At 29.0% G+C, this 18,185-nt stretch overlaps 2 pseudogenes; both read left to right on the plus strand.

Annotated features, from left to right (window-relative positions):
* Positions 1 to 9,990: 9,990 nt before the first annotated feature.
* LOC110641936 (peroxidase 12-like) lies at positions 9,991 to 11,230 on the plus strand (annotated as a pseudogene).
* Positions 11,231 to 16,183: 4,953 nt separating this feature from the next.
* LOC110641924 (peroxidase 12-like) lies at positions 16,184 to 17,685 on the plus strand (annotated as a pseudogene).
* The last annotated feature ends 500 nt before the right edge of the window (positions 17,686 to 18,185 follow it).

Raw genomic sequence — 18,185 nt, forward strand, 5'->3', positions numbered from 1 at the left:
TCCGTGGCTCTTACTCGATTTATCAATTGTAACAGTTGCTTTGTTTCTAGTTAATAAAATGGTTGCATCTACTAATGAAGTGTTGAATAACTAATATTGGAAGTCTGGAGATACATACCCTTTGTTGTTTAGCAGTGTGAGTCTCTGTAAAAAAAAAAATTGTTAAATATCCTACTTGCTCTATAAGGCTTAATCAATGCTCCATTAGGTTGAGAATTCCAGCCTTACTAAGTAAACGATTTATAAACTCTATTGTAATCACTTGATGATATGCATATGTCCTTACCTCGAATTGGGGCGGCCTTTATAAAATAAATAAATTTGAAATTTTAACTCGACTTGACTAAATCTATTTGAGTGTTTACAATAAAAAGTTTGTATAAAATAAGGGTTTTTTTGTATTGAGTTTCAGAAACTAAAACTATTTTTTGAAATAAAAGTATTATTTTAAATACTGTTGAAAAAAAATTATTTGAAAAAAAAACTGTTTTGTTACGTTAATGTTATTATAATTAAAATTTATTAAATTTAATTTAAATTATTTTTTAATACTCTTTAAATAATATTTAAAAAAATAAATTTCTTAATAAAAGTTTCAGTAGTAATGTTAAAAACTCGACTGGACTAAAGATATATTAAATAAAATTTAAAAATTTTATAAATTAAATTGATATAACTTATGTAGAATTTGATTTATTTACATTTCATACCACACAAAAGTGAAAAGACTTAAAAATTTAATTAATACATTAATATATATATAATTTATTAAATATATAAATCTTATATACTAATGTTTTGATTTTATAGAAAACCGATTTAAAAAAATCCCTCATCCTTGATGTTTACCCATGGACCGACGTAAGATAATATATTTGAAGGGGCTAAAATTTCAGTGGTTATACAATTAATAAAAGTTATAAATTACAGTTTTTTCAAACAGTAATTAATATTTATTATTTTTAATAAATTATATATTTACTAATTTTAAATAATTAGAAAATTTTAATAAAAAAAAATTCACACTACACCCAAATCAGTAGATATCTCATATCCTCTATCTAAAATTTAAAATATTTAGTAGAAAATCTAGTATAAATATATAAGAATACAAGATAGAATATAAAAAATTTAGAGGCTCCTCTGGAAAAGTTTTTGACTTTTGAATTTTGATGGTTTGCTTTGCCCTAATTAAGGAATTATGTATATTGGGATTATTTTGTGGTGAATTTTTATTGTCTAAATTCTATTTATCATGAATTTAAAATATAAGATATATTGTGAAACTCACTTATTAAATATGTAAATTCTTTATATTTATATTTTGAGTCAACGTGGTTATATCCGATTTAAGCAAGAATTTAATCTACTCTGCACTAAAACTATTTCATGGAGGCAAAAGGTCATGTTCTTCGATTAAAAAAAAAAAAAAACCCTCTTGCATGAGTGGGCTATAAGGACCTTCTAGCTGCAAGGAAGCAAGATCAGAACCCGTAAAAATCACTCTATTTAAATACAAATCCAATTAATAATATCGCTACCCGAATTTATGTTAAATATGATTAAAATTTATTCTTAATTATCTGAACCTATCATAAATCCGATTGTCATTATTCGAACCTTTTTAATTTTATATATTTTAATTAATAATCTAAATAAAAATATTTTTATTAATAATTTATATTTTAAAAACTTAATATTCTATAAAATATTTAAATTCTATTTATTTAAAATATAATATATAAAAATTTATAAATATTATTATAAAAAATATATATTTTATATTTAATTAATTATTTATATAAACGGATCCTGATATCGAATAGCAGCACATAAAACCTGAACTCGTCATGAGTATTATATCTAAAAGTCAAATATATTCTAAAACCAATTATGTACTACATAAACTTATCATATTAAGGTTCGGTCAAATTAGGTATCCGTAAATATTCGATCCGTTGTCATCCCTAAAAATAACTAGTACATATATATCTATTTTTTAAGAAAATAAAATGGGGACCTATATATTCGTCCGCTCCTGCGTTTATTGAGAAAAACTTACATAAATTTAGTCTATTATGAACTCAAAGTACATATATATAGATTCCATCTATTTAATATATGTATTTTATTATACATAACGTGTCTTTGACTTTATAATGAATAAGTTTTTTGTGTGTTTACCATTATCAATTGTCGCCATTTTATGACTTAATTGATCCATCAAGACTTGACTTTGTAATTTAATATCATATTCCTGTTTCTAGTGTCCCATATATACTAAAAAAATGGGACATTGTTTGGAGCAATTGAAAAAAAAAGGTCCGAGTGAAATTTAAAAGCAAATTTTAAAATTAAATTTTATAATTTTCTTTGGAATAAATTATTTAAAATAAAAAAATTTAATTAAATTTTTATATAATTATATTTAATTTTTTTAAAATAAATTTTTTAAATTAAAAAATTAAATTCTTTTACTTCAAGTATAAAGATTAATAAAAATAAATTAATTTAAATTTATTAATTTTGATTTTTGTAATAACCTAAACTTTTAAAATATAACTTTTATAATTTTTCCTTGGTATTTAAATATTTTTTAAAAATTATTTATTGTATATTAAATTATTATTATTATTATTATTATTATTATTATTATTATTATTATTATTATTATTATTATTATTATTATTATGCAAAAAAAAAAAGATTTAGTTGAAAAATCCATTATAGTTGAAGGATCTATTTGCAATTTTACTTTTTAAGTGAAAAAAAAGCTTTAAAAAGCTGTTTGCGTGCCCCCCCCCCCAACACACTTTCTCTCTCTGTCGCTCTCTCTTCATTTTTTTTCTTTTTCTTTTCTAGCCATAACTTTCTCCTTCGATCACCGTTTTTAGTGTTCTTAGTATCAAAATGTTCCTCTCTTCATGGGCATCGTATAGATGCCACGTTTAAGTGATATCGTTTCCTGGTTTGTACAAATCAAGTTTCAAAAGTTTTAGCCCATTTTAATTTTTGGACTAAATCTCTTTCAAACCATAAATCTTACCAAAAATCTGAGACCACCAGCATGCTCTACTCGTCGAGGGCTTCGCATCGACATTAATTTGAAATTTTTTGGACATTAAAATTTCAGTGGGTCCCATGGGTTTCTTAGTATTTTTTTGAGCTTCAAATAAGTTTATTTCATTTTATAATAATTTTATTCTAACTCTTGGTATTGTGAGCTTTACGTAGGTATCTTCGTTTCAAAGAAATTTGACCGTCGCCCGGATTTGCAATTTTGAGCCGAGCAGATAAGCTACCGGAACTGCTTTGGAACCGAGTCAAAGTTATAGGCTATCCCACCATTTTCAGACGTCCCGTAAGCGTTCCAAGCGTCAGAATTGACGTAGGTAAACTTGAACCTTAAGTTTCTTCATTTTTTTAGTGTTGGGTTTAGATTAAAAATCTATAAAATATTTGTGGATAGTTAACAAATTATAATTCCTTCTGTATTAGCTTGGTAATATTGATAAAGGGCTCAGGGCATAATTTTAGAATTTTTAGAGCTAATTTAGATATTTTTGCAGAATGTTAGTTTTAAGACTTATAGCTGAATTATCTGATTTTGTGGGTTTTGATTTGACTGGAGGGCTCAAGAGGGGCCATGTGTTATTGATGAGATATGGGTTGATTTTAGAAATGTGATTTGAACACTTTGCAGGTTGGGTAGTCTTAGGTACAGAGGAGATTCTGCCGAATTTCTGGCATAAATTAGGGTGTCCTTATTTCTTTAAAATTTTTTATTTGGGTTAGCACTAATAAATTTATAACATAATTATCTAGGTGATCAGGGTCATCCATCCTTCTTTCCTTAGCCAGCGCAGCAATTTCTAGTCAATAAGTGAGTGAATATTGATTTTATTTATAATTTCAATATTATTATATTTCAGACATGCTCATGAATCACTTATACATATATGTATGTAGTTAAATATTAGGCATGCCCTATTTTGCATTTATACTTGATGATATTGCCTTGGTTGTTGTGTTATGACAATCTTGAGCTGTGTGTGGGTGTGTTGGTATGTATGTGGTGTATAAGGATATGGGTAGGACGGGTAGACGCGGCTGGAGCTTAACTCGCTTGGACCCGATCCTTATTATGGATAAGTCGGGATAGGCACGGCTTTGAGTTGATCTCGTTGGTCCTCACATTTTGATAATAAGAGAAAGACTGGCTTTGAGTTGGTCTCGCTGGTAGAGGTTGGAATTAAGAGAGTTATGTAGGGGATTAGCTTCCTATATATGTATATGAGAGTATGGATTTGATACGGGTGTGTGGGTGCTCTAGATTATTTTTGATATGATTTAACCTGATCTGTATGGCTTGTATAAAGATTGCATTTCATTTTTAAAGATGCATTAGAATTAAATAGTTATGGAAATTGTATGTAAAATCAATATCTTACTCTATGAGTCGAAGAATCACTCCTGTTCACCATATTTTTTCTAGGATACAAGAGGAGTTCCTTTTCAGAGTAGCCTGCTCTCTTCCTCGCAGGTTTATTAACAGTTATTTATTTGTTTTATTATTTCTAAACTCGAAATCTAGAATTTCACATGTATTAGCAGTAGCATGGGTTTTGTTGGAGACTATGTTAATTTAAGTTTTTGATATCAATAAATAAAAATTTCTGTGATAATTATATAGTTTATATTTGATTGATTCAAGATTGAGCTGGGCTCTCATGACTTTAGATTTTAATAGTCATCGGGTTGAGTTGACCCGAATAAAAATATAATATAATATTTTATTTTATTTTATTTTATTTTATTTGCATGATGGGCTTCAGTTTTTGGCCCTGATTATGGATTTGGGATTAGTAAGGCTTACCATGGGTCTCGGGGGTTTTATGCCGACCCAGGTCCTAGTGCTGATCCGGCCCATAGGTTCGAGTCGTGACAATTTTTAAATAGAGGATATTGATAGAAAAAATGTTACCCCATTTTATGACTTAGACTCCATTTATTTCACGGAAAATGACTTATATATGAAAAATAAAAAATATTTTTTTTTAAAAATAATTTTCATGAAAATATTTTTTGTTATTTGGTTGCAATGTTAAATTAATAATATATATTTATTTTATACATATATAAGTGTGGTCACATTTTAATAAGATTATTAAAGTTTAAAAAACGAAAATGACTTTTTCTTTTAAAAATTAAGTCATTTTTTTTAAATGTCTTAGTTTTCCTTGGACTAGAAAAATATTTTCTGTTAATCAATTTTTCTGACTACTTTAAACGCCAGAAAATGAGAAAATTTAAAAAAAAAAAAAATTCCGTGAAGCAAACAAAATCTTAATTTTTTTATCAAAATATTTTATGATTTAACTTTTGGATTTAATGGAGATATAATATATCGATTATATTCGGTAAGCTATAACGAGAGGTAGAGGTGTTCTATTCCGGTTCAGTTCAGAATTTGTCTAGGAACAGAAACTGAGCCTAAATTTCGATACGATTCTAGTTCAATTCTTCATTGTTTTGGTTTCAGTTCGGTACGATTCTCGATTCTTCAGTTTCGGTTTGGTTCGGTATTATTCCGGTTCGATTATCAGTTTTTAAAATAATTTTATGTAATTATTTATTTAAAAAGTCATACTTGAATTAGCATTTAAATTTTAAATTGGGTTATTAATACATAATGTATTATATAATATATCTTTTAGCTATTTTTAAATTATATAATCTTTAACTATAAGGTGCATATATAATTTAGAATTAAATATATTATATAATATAATAGTATAAATATATCAAATAATATATATTTTAACTATTTATTAATCATATAATATTTTACTATAACATACAAATATAATTAAGAATATATATATATAATTATGAATTAAATATATAAAATTATGAATTAAATATATTAATTATTTTATATTTTATAATTTTTTTATACTTTCTTAATAATTTTAGTCATAAATACATTAAATTATTTTTATAATTATTAATTATAAATATATTATTATCTTATATATATAATTATATTAAAAGTATATAATACATCTAAAAAAATGTATAAATTCAGCTTTCAGTTTGATTTCTATATGATTCTGGTTTGATTTTTAGTGAAAAATCAAAACCGAATAAAAAAAATTAAAATATCAAAATAATTTTAATTCGATACTATATCTATCGATTCGATTTAATTCATTCAAGAACCGTACACAGCCATAACGAAATGTAACCTTTTCCCTCTGTCCCACCAAAATGAATAATCTTAAAAGAAGTGTATTTGCACTCAATTGATCCATCTAGATATTGACTTTAATATATAATAACATATTCCTGTTTTCAAGTCTGCCATATATACTAGAATAATCAGAGCACTGTTAGAGCAATTGCACAATAAAAAATCCGAGCACAGGACTTCAAAAGCAAGTTTTAAATTCAAACTTTATTAGATGACCATGGATGGATATTTTTATTTATTCCATTTTATTAAATTTATTGAAATAAATATATATAATATATAATTAGATATGAAATAGATTCACATTTATGAAATATTCAGATTATATATATTGATTATCTATTATTGATATAAAAGGCTAGTGAACCAACTCAGCTAGAGCTCACCCATTTGAGCTCAGAACCGGACAGCCTGCCCTTTCGAAGCTTGGAACTTGATAGAGTTCCCCTGACCAACCTCAAAGACCGATAGCCAAAGAAACCAAGCTCTGAGAAGAGCCCAAAGGGTGTTCCAAACCATTCGAAGAGATCGGAAAGGATCGAAAAGATTGGTATTCTCCTCAAGCTTAGACCAAACAAAAACTGCACCACCGACCACACTGCTAATCATACCTAATTCCCAGCATAATCTAAGGATGAATACCATTACAACTTAAATAGAGAATCGGCGAAGATCTAGTCAAGATTTCATTCCAATCACTATAAAAACAAAGTAAAGCTTCAGAAATAGGTATGCAAGCAATACTTTTCACTCATAATATACAAAATAACCAATCCATAATCTGGTTACTGACTTGAGCGTCAGAGTGATTGCCAACCACTACCTGCCCTCACCCGTTCTTTGATTTTCAAGAGACCCTCAACTTAGTCAAATCCAATATCTAGGGGCAACATCAATTATCTAAATTTATTTATATAAATAATTAATTAAATATAAAAATATATTATAATAATGTTTGTAAAATTTTAAAATATTATTTAAATAAAAATAATTTAAATATTTTATAAGATTTTTAACATTTTAAAATATAAATTATTAATAAAAATTTATTTTTATATATTATTATAATTAAAACATATATAAAACTAAAAGGATACGAGTTGTATCCGAATAATGTTAATCAAGTTTAAGATGAGTATGTGTATTCTAAAATAAATTTTAATCAGATTTAGTATGTATTCAGATATTAAAATTATTAATTACTTTCAAATATGATAAGTTTTGCTAGTAATCTATCAGTTGCCATATCTAAATTATATGACTATAAATAAGCTCCTTCATCTTGGAAGCACAAAGCCAACCAACAATGGTTATTGCTACATCTTTCCCTTCTCTTATTTTGATCCATTCTCACATAAAGCCTGTTTTGAATTGCGCTTTAATTTTTTTTTTTTTTAAATAATTCTTTCAAATACTGTAAAAAAAAAATTTGGAAACTATTTAATCTTTTTTTTTTATTTTTTATAATTAAAATATGTTATTTTTAACTTAAAAATAATTTTTAATGATTTCAATTAATACATTTAGTATTGCTGTTGAAACGTTGTTAAGAAAATTACTTTTTTAAACATACCAGTTAGATAATATTAAAAAATAATTTAAAATATTTGATAAGTTTCAGTAATAAAAACATTAAAATAATAAAACAAATTTTCTCGAACTATTTTTTTCAAAAGCATATAAAATAATGCTTTTATTCAGAAATGCAGTTTCAACTTTCTAAACACAATGCCAAACATGCACCTAATCTTAGCCATCGGATCAGTCTAGGTTGGAATCGGTGATTCATGGTTGGAAAGGGAATCAAATTAGCACTAGATTGGGTGAAGGCAGTTCCAACCGATTTGGGTTCTAGGTGGTCTAATTCTGGGTTCAATCCGGTTCATGAATGGTTTTGATTTCATTTTAAAACGATTCGGTTAATTAGTAGGTAAGTTCGATTTCCGGAAAAAAAAATAATTTTTTTAAAAAGAAACTTAAAATTTTTATTTCTAAAAAATAATAATTTGTTTTTTTAGTAAAAATTTGGCATGTTTACACTTGAACGTAAAGTTATAAATTTATTGGTCATAAAACTTAAAATTATAAAAATCGTTTGATTCCAAAAGTCGAGCAAAATGCAAATGGAATCTCACAAAATGATTTCTGTTTTCTCGTTGTTTTTATATATATATAATATTTTGTTCTTTTGTCCATTAATTATCGGACAGAATTTTTCAAATATTGTTTGGCTTTATCCATCTAGATCTTCATTTGCAATCTTATATTGTTTTATAAAAAGATTATTTCTTGACTAAATTTATGACTTCTAAGTCATAAATAAAATAATTTTATAGTTATATTAATGTTATTCCTTTTTATGATTCAACTTACTATATTAAACAATTGATTGGATGGCTAAAGTAAGAATGGCAATAGATAAAGTTTTTTTGGGTATCCAAATGATTAAACTCTAATACGACGAATTTTAATAGTATATAATTGGGTTTGAGTTTAAAAAATATTATTTATAACGAGTTCGAATAAAGGTTTTACATATTAGATATTTATTACTCGAACTCATTTATATAAATATTTAATTAAATATAAAATATATGTTTTTTATAATAATATTTATAAATTTTATATTTTTATTTTAAATAAAATAGAATTTAAATATTTTATGAAATTATTGATTTTTAAAATATAAATTATTAATAAAAAATAAATTTCTATATAAATTATTAACTAAAATATATAAAATTAAATGGTTTAGGTATTATTTGGATAATAATAATCGAATTTGAATGAGTTTGGTTGATAATAAATTTTAATATGATTTGAGATGAATTCGAGTTTTAAAAATATTAATCGAGTTTGAATTTGAGTTGGGTAATTTTTGAGAGTACATTACCCGTTACCATCCCTAAGTTAAAGACATATTACTTGTTTGGCAGCCCCAATTAATCTTCCCACAAAAAAATAGACAAAATAACCATTTTTTAAATTGAATATAAATAACTAAAAAAAAATCAACTTATTTATACCGAGAAAATAAATTATTTATTATACATAGTAGATCAACTACTTCTTGATTGTATTTTTGTCTTTAATTATTTTTTATTACAAAATAGAAACACTACATACATCATAGTTATAAATTAAATTAATATAGATTAAATTATATTTGTAATGTAAAATAATTATAAAAAAATTAAATAACAAAAATAATAAAAATATTATTAATTTAATATTATAATATTTAAACTGGAAATTAACACTCTATTTGTATAAATTATTGAAGAGAAAAGAAAATAAAAGAAAGAAAATTTTTCTTATTTTCCATCACTTATTTTCTCTCCTTGTATTGGTATAAGTAAAAAATAAAGAATGTAAAATAAAAAAAGATAAAGAATTAGCTCTTTTGATTCTTTGATTTCTTACTTTCTCTCCAAATTAGAGAGAAAATAACTAGAGAAAAATAGAATAAATTTTTCTCTCTCTCCTTATTTTCCTTCTTCTATCCAAACAAGAAAAAATGTATTTTCAACTTTATTTTTCTCTTATTATTTTTCTTCCTCTCCCTTTTCCACCTATCCAAATAACACGTAAAACTCTTAATTTTTTTAATTAATTTTACCTCTAGATGAAACTCTCATGATCCCTATCACATTCATTACTTGTAATATGAAAATATTTTAGTTTTCGGTTATAAATAATGCCTCATCTAGTATGCAGGACGCACAAGCCAACCAACAATGGCTACTGCTACTTGTTTCACTTGTCTCCTTTTGATCTCTTCTGCCTTTTTGGCATTTTGCCGTAGTGTCATCCAGGAACAAAGCAGACCTCCCATAATGAATGGTCTCTCCTGGACATTCTACCAAAATACCTGTCCTCAACTTGAAACCATTATCAGAAGAAAGCTCAATCAAGTTTTCACCTGGGACATTGGACAAGCCGCTGGGTTGCTTCGTCTCCAATTCCATGACTGCTGTCCAAGGTGACTCTCCATATATATTGTACACATCCTTCTGTGTATTTATATTTCTGAAAATGGGGAATTAGCGTATAATTGCTTGGAATTTGGATCTACGTACATGAATAAAACAGGATGCGATGGATCGATACTGCTTGAAAGAGCAAGCGACAGGACCGAAATTCCCAACCTGACCTTGAGATCAGAGTCATTTCAGATCCTCAAGAACCTCCGGCAGATTGTTCACGGGCACTGTGGCCGTGTCGTCTCTTGCTCTGACATTCTCACAATCGCTGCCCGTGATTCCGTCTTCCTTGTAGCCATACCACTTCCACCGATCCTTCCGTCTTCTTTTCTTTTTTCTTTGTTGTTGATTAAGCTTCACTCGTTGGTGTAAATTTTTAACCTGATTTGTCTTCTATTTTTTCCTGGATTGCAGACGGAGTAACATTTGCACCAGTAAATCAAACACTAGTAGATCTGGTGTCACCCACTGCTAACGTTAGCACAATTCTTTCCCGGTTTGCAAGAAAAAACCTCAATGTTACTGATGCGGTAGCCTTGTCAGGTGCCGACACCATTGGCATCAGCACTTGCAGCTCTTTCACTAATTGCCTTTATCCAACCCAAGATCCTACAATGGACCCTGCTTTCACTGCTTCTCTCATACAAATTTGTCCTGAACTAAACTCCACTGGTGTTACTGTATTAGATGTTCGATCTCCTAATACTTTTGACAACCTATACTATGCTGATCTCTTCAACCGTCAAGGTCTATTTAATTCAGACCAAAACTAAAGGCGAGATGCCAGAACATGGGCTATGTTACTAGGTTTTTTACTAATCAAACTTTCTTCTTTCGTATGTTCATGGATTCCATGGTCAAAATGGGGCAATTGGACGTGTTGACAGGCACACAAGGGGCAATTCGTGCCAATTGCTCCAGGAGGAATTCTGATAACCAACATTTGTTGTTTGTGGTGAAAGAGAATTTTGGGTCATCCTCTACAATGAGATAAAAGAAGAGTATTCTAATATTACTAGCTTGTGGGGTTGGTGTAGTTTGTGGCTTGGTTTTTCTGGTAGTTTGTGACTTGGTTTTCTGATAAAGAGTTGGTTATCGTTAATAAAGTGGCTGGCTCAGCTGATTAAACAAGTGTTTATATCACATATGAGCTTATGTGTTATAGAGCCATCTTCAGAACTGCGAGTTCTAAGTTAGAGTCCTAGGTCAATTATTAAAAAGAAAAAAGTGTTTATGTTTGCCTTAACTTGTTGATCCTGCTGAGGGTCTGCCCACTTGCTGCCCCATATTGTTTTATCTTTTTTTACTCAGGAAGAAATATTTTAATGCAGTTTATGAAAATATATATATATATATATATAATCTAATGAAATTTGGATTCCGATCGCTTAACAGTTTTCATTTCACTTTACTGTTAGATTAAAATACTAATTACCCATATTGGTTCAGCCATGCATGTGCTCTTTCTCATCCCCCTTTGGTAGGCTGACTCTCTAGTGATGCTAGCGTTGCATCCTCTTGTATTATATCCTTGTTGCTTGCATTTGCCACATCTAATGTACCCTCTAGTTCTAGTTAATTTGAAAGGATTCATTGCCTCTCCTACACCCCTTATTTTCTTTTTTCCTTTTTTATTTTTTCGGTTTGACTACAGGTTTGGTCACTGGTGGATGGTTAGTATTAGTAGATGATGCATGCATTTTAGATCATCATTTAGGAGTAATTTTTGCACATAATCTACCCTTGTTCATAACTATTATTATAAATATTAGCATATATTTAGTCAACTTTACAATTTTCACACTTCTTAGTTTAATTTTTGGAATTTATTTGTTTTGTAGGCTAAATTTGGAGAAATTTGATGTATTTTGATCAGAGTAGCCATTTGGAGGAGATTAAAGTCGAATTGCAAAAATTTTGAAGTTGAGTAAAAATGGTCGAGAGCGACACAACCTGCAGCACAACCGAATTAGCTTATGTCGCAGGTTGTGTCGATCGTCAGATATTCACGCCGAGAGCGACACAACCCGCAACACAACCCACGACACAACTGACTCGGCTTATGTCATTTTTACTGGAAATAATTGACGTGGCATTTCCGTTACTCCAGCTTTTTACCTCACTTTCTCTAGAACCTTCCCCCTTTTACCCATTCTAGGGCAGACCCTTAGCCTATATAAAGCCTCATTTTATCATTTTCTTTCCATAGAGAGCAAGGGAGGCAATTTCGGAAAAGTTAGAAAGAGAGAAGGAGGAGCACCTTCTGCATTTTCTTCCAGCAGCAGCAAGGATCACGTTTCTGCACTTTTCTGCAGCAGATCCTTCTGCAATTTGCTGGGTTTTTCTACCCCTTTAGCTTACATTTCCATTATTTCTTTATTTCTTCATTTGGGTTTGTCTTTAAACAATGATTTTTTAGTAGTTTATTGAGATTCTAGAGATGAGTTTGTAAATATTGATTTGTTTTGTGGTTTTGAACTGATTTGGCCATTTAAATGAAAATTGTTATATTTTGTTTTATTGCTTGTGTGCTTATTGCCTTGCTTGATGAATGGGCCCTCATTAAGTTAAGTTTTAATCCTTAATAGATGGACTGAAAAGTGAATATTGGGGATGGATAATCTTGCAATAAACTTTATTTTCTTGGTGTTAGAAATAAGCTAAGAAGATTAAGGAGAACTTTTCAAAAATCAATTGGAGCATTAATTGGGTTTTTGTTAGGTTTGAAATACCGTGAAAACAGGGTTTGATTTAATGAAAACCAATTTTGAGATGCTTGAAAAAGGTTTCAAAAATTTAAGAATTGATTTCCCTCAAAATTGCAATTCTCATGTGTTTGGCTAAATTAGGGATAAACCACATGCAAACAATATTGAAAATTCAATCTCTAGAATCAATTTAATTTTCATTGAATTTAGATTTAAATCCTCCAAATCATTTAAATAGCAATTTAAATTTAAATCCAATTTAAATCCAATCTCTAGAATCACTTTGTTTTTATTTTTATTGAATTTAGATTTAATTCCTCTCAAATTTCATAAATAAAAATTTCAAATTAATTTTTGGTAATCTAGTTTAATTAATTTTAGTTAATTGATTGATTTAGTTTTAATTCCTCAAATACCAATTTTAATTCCAAATTTCATTTTACATCTTTAATTTTTGTCATTCTAATTAGCTTATACTTTTATTTCCAATTTAAGCACAATTCCCTGTGGGATCGATATCATTTTTTTCTAAAACTATACTACTGTGACCCGTGCACTTGCGGACACACCGTATCAGTAGATTCATCTTTTCTCGCCCCTCCTTGCTTGGAATAGGGTTAATGATCGACATGCTTATACTATGACAAATATGTGTGTACAAACTTAAGATAGGCAATTCTCTTACATTCAATAATGTATGAGTTGAACAGTAGACGGTTCACGAACGATGGGAGAGAACGTTGAGAGGGGAAGAGCAGAAATTTGGGGGGAAATTTTGGGTAAACACATGCCTGAGAAATTTAGGGATTTACATTTTAAATTTCAAGCTTCTGACAGATTAGTGACGACACGTGATCTATCGCTAACTCATTTACCCATTCGTCATAAATCCGTCGAAAGTTCATCTAAAAAGGCTTGTTTTATACTTAAATTATAGGTCGTCGCTAATTCATCAGAAAACACGTCGATGTTTAAAAATTTTTTTGACGGAATTAAGTCTGTTGAAAAATCCATCCGTAGAAGCTCCTGCTTTTTTTTTTTTAGTTTGCGCTATAGCATTTTTGTTTACCATTTTAAATCATGTTTATATATTTAATTATCATTAAAAGGTTTAGTAAAATTTAAATTAAGAAGTTTAATAATTAAAGTTTCAAAAGATTAGATTTTAGTTGTCTATATATATAATTAGTTGGTTGGTCATTGTATTGTAAAGAGCTCATGAATTAGATAAGTGTATTGAATTCTATGAGTTTTTATTTGAGATATTTGTGAGGATGAGAAAAATAATTAGTGGTTATAATTATTTTTCTTATGTTAGTAAATTTATTGATGAAATAGGTTTACGCTGAACCACATTAAATTTTATATTTTTTAATTTATGAGTGTGAGATATTCACAACAAGTGATAGTAGAGCTATGATTTAAGATGTCAAAGTGGTGAGTGCAAAATTTGAGGTGGAGCCATTCGATGAGAAAAATAATTTTAATCTGTGGTAAAGCATTGTGAAAGATATCCTTATACAACAAGGATTAATTAAAGTATTGAACAAGAAACAGTCAACGACTATAAAAGATGATAATTGAGAAGAACTTCAATAAAAGGTTGTGAGTACAATTAGATTGATGTTAGCCTTAGATGTGAAGTACAATGTTCTAGAGGATATTTCGCTAGTTATTCTGTGGAAGAAATTGGAAAGATTGTACATGTTAAAATCACTTTCAAATTACTTATACTTGAATAAAAAGTTATACCAACTCAGAATGGATAAAAGTAATGATGTGAAAAATCATCTTAATATCTTTAATAAATTAATTACCCAATTGACTAGTATGGTGAGAAAGTAAATGGTGAAAATAAAGCCCTCTTGCTTCTAACATTTCTCATACAATCTTATAAAAATTTGGTAACAGCCTTAACAGTTGGGAATGAGACTTTGAAGATGGAAAAAGTTACCGTAGTTATCTTGAATGATGAAAAGTTTAAAAAAACAGGTAGGAGCAACGACAATGGAGCTTTTGTTGATGGCTCTAGTCATGGTAGAAGCAATTTACATGGAAACAATTAGAAAAGGAATAATAAATTAAACTGGAAACTACAAGTAGACCTTGAAGATAGAGAATGTTACTACTGTCATGAGAATGGCCACATTCAATACCATTGTAATTATGAAGGGTGAGAAGATTGGTGTAAATAATCTCTATAAATTAGAAGGAAGCATAATGATTGGAAGATTGCAAGCTAAGGCAAGAGGCAACATCAACAATCAAGAATGTAATGAAATACCTATGAGAAAATTGATTTTTGTAAAAATTGTGAAAACTAATTCCATTTAGCTTAAAGGTAGAGATTTTTAGAGTCCAAGTTTAATTAGAATTAGGAAGTATAATTAGTTTAGGAAACTTAGTATAATTTAAATTAAAAAATTCAATAATTAGAGTTCTAAAAAGACTAAATTTTATATATATATATATAGTTGGTTGGCCACTGTATTATAGAAAGCCCACGAAGTAGAGAAATGTATTGAATTCTATGAGTTTTTGCTTGAGTAATTTGTGAGAATGAGAAAATAATTAATTATTATAATTATTTTTCTTTTGTTAGTAAATTTATTGGTCGAATATACTTATACCATACCACATTAAATTTTATATTTTTTAATTTATATGAGTGAGATATATATATTAGAGAAAATTATCAGTGGCTCATTTAATTGATTCAACTTGCTATATCAGACAAAACAACCATTTTTTTGAATTGAATATAAATAACTAAAAAATAATTTAAATTTATTTATACTCTCTCTCTCTATATATATATATATATCAGAAAGGCCAGAAGAGAATTACTGATTAAATATTGTAGCTCAACTACTTCCTTTTTGTATTTTGTCCTTAATTATTTTTTTATTACGAATAGAAATACTAAATGTATATACATCATAGTTATTATCAAATTAACAAAAATTAAAGCCTATTTGTAATGTAAAACAATTATCAAAATACATAAAATAATATAAAAAATTGTTACTAATTTAATATTATAAAATTTAAACTGGAAACCCCTTAATTTTTTAATTAATTTTATCACTAGATGAAACTCTCATCATCACTATCACATGCATCACTTGTAATCCGAAAATCTTTTATTTTTTTATTTTCTATATAATAATAATAATAACAATTACATGGTTACAAATAATGCTTCCCCTATGTGTGAAGGACGCACAAGCCGACCAACAATGGCTACTGCTACTTGTTTCACTTGTCTTCTTTTAATCTCGTCTTGCTGGGCTTTTGCTTTAGTGGCATCCAGGCACAAAACAGACCTCCCATAGTGAATCGCCTTTCCTGGACATTCTACCAAAATACTTGTCCTCAACTTGAATCCATTATCAGAAGAGAGCTCCATAAAGTTTTCACTAGGGACGTTGGCCAAGCTGCTGGGTTGCTTCGCCTCCAATTCCATGACTGCTTTGTCCAAGGTGACTTATCTCCCTATTTATAATTTATATATACTTCTGTACGTTGTTATTTCTGAAAATGAGGGATTAGCTTATAATATTGTTCGGAATTTGGATCTACGCGCATGAATAAATCAGGATGCGATGGATCGATACTGCTCGAAAGAGCAAGCGAGAGGACCGAAATTCCCAACCGGACCTTGAGACCAGAATCATTTCAGATCCTCGAGAACCTCCGGCAGATTGTTCACGGGAAGTGTGACCGTGTCGTCTCTTGCTCTGATATTCTCACCATCGCTGCCCGCGACGCTGTTTTCCTTGTAACCATACAAATTCTACCGCTCCTCCTCCTCCTCCTCCTCCTCTTCTTCTTCTACATACTGCCATTGAATAATATTCAGATTGTATATATAAACTAATTTCTTTTTCATTGTTGTTGATTAAGCTCCAATCGTGGGTCTGAATTTTTAACATCATTTGTCCTTAATTTTTTCATGGATTGCAGACTGGCGGCCCTGACTATGAGGTTCCCCTGGGAAGGCGAGACGGAGTAACATTCGCACCAGTAAATCAAACACTCGTAGATCTGGTGCCACCCACTGCTAACGTTAGCACAATTCTTTCCCAGTTTGCAAGAAAAAACCTGAATGTCACTGATGTGGTCGCCCTGTCCGGTGCCCACACCATTGGCATCAGCAGTTGCAGCTCTTTCACTAATCGCCTTTACCCAACCCGAGATCCTAGAATGGACCCAACTTTTGCTGCTTTTCTCATGCAAATTTGTCCTGCATTAGACTCCACTGGTGCTACTGTGTTAGACGTTCGATCTCCTAATACTTTTGACAATCTGTACTATGCTGATCTCTACAGCCGTCAGGGCCTATTTAACTCAGACCAAAACTTAAGGCACGATGCCAGAACACTGGGCTATGTTACTAGGTTTTTTATTAATCAAACTTTCTTCTTTCGTATGTTCGTGGATTCCATGGTCAAAATGGGGCAACTGGACGTGTTGACAGGCACACAAGGGGAAATTCGTGCCAATTGCTTAAGGAGGAATTCTGATAATCAACATGTGTCGTCTGTGGTGAAAGAGAATCTTTTATCTCATCCTCTACAATGAGATAAAAGAAGAGTATTCTAATACTAGCTACTAGCGACTAGTTACAATCATTTTAGCTTGTGGGGTTGGTGTTGTATGTGACTTGGTTTTTGTGGGTTTTAGTTGATCTTACATCCGAGTTGGTTGTTGTTAATAAAGTGGCTGGATCTGCTGATTAAATAAGTGCTTATTTACCAATGAGTTTTAGTTTTAGTGTTGGTTCTTAAAATACAAACATATATATGAGTTATAGGTATTTAATATGTAAATCTTATCATATATTATATATCTTATGTTTATGATAGATCAAATTTAGATAAGAAAAATCATATCTTAAATTAGGAGCATAAACGAATTGAGTCGAACCGAACTTTAAAGAGTTTAGGTTTGCTTCGTCAAAATTTGTTTTGAATTCAAGCTAAATTCGAGCTCAAGCCGTGTTGAACTTAAGTTGAATATTTATAAGTTCAAATTTAGCTTGTTTCTAAATGAGCCTAACTAAACTAAGTTTTTTGTTGAACTAAATCTCGAATAGCTCGACTTATTTGCATAGTGAGTTTTAGGTTTATGGTTATGAAGTTTAAACTACATTATTTTAATTAGCTCTTATATAAAAAAAAAAACTTATTTTTTATAAAAAATTAAATTTAAATTATAAATAATTATATTTATTATAAT

Source organism: Hevea brasiliensis, chromosome 16, assembly GCF_030052815.1.
Source record: "Hevea brasiliensis isolate MT/VB/25A 57/8 chromosome 16, ASM3005281v1, whole genome shotgun sequence".
NCBI classification, from domain to species: Eukaryota; Viridiplantae; Streptophyta; class Magnoliopsida; order Malpighiales; family Euphorbiaceae; genus Hevea; species Hevea brasiliensis.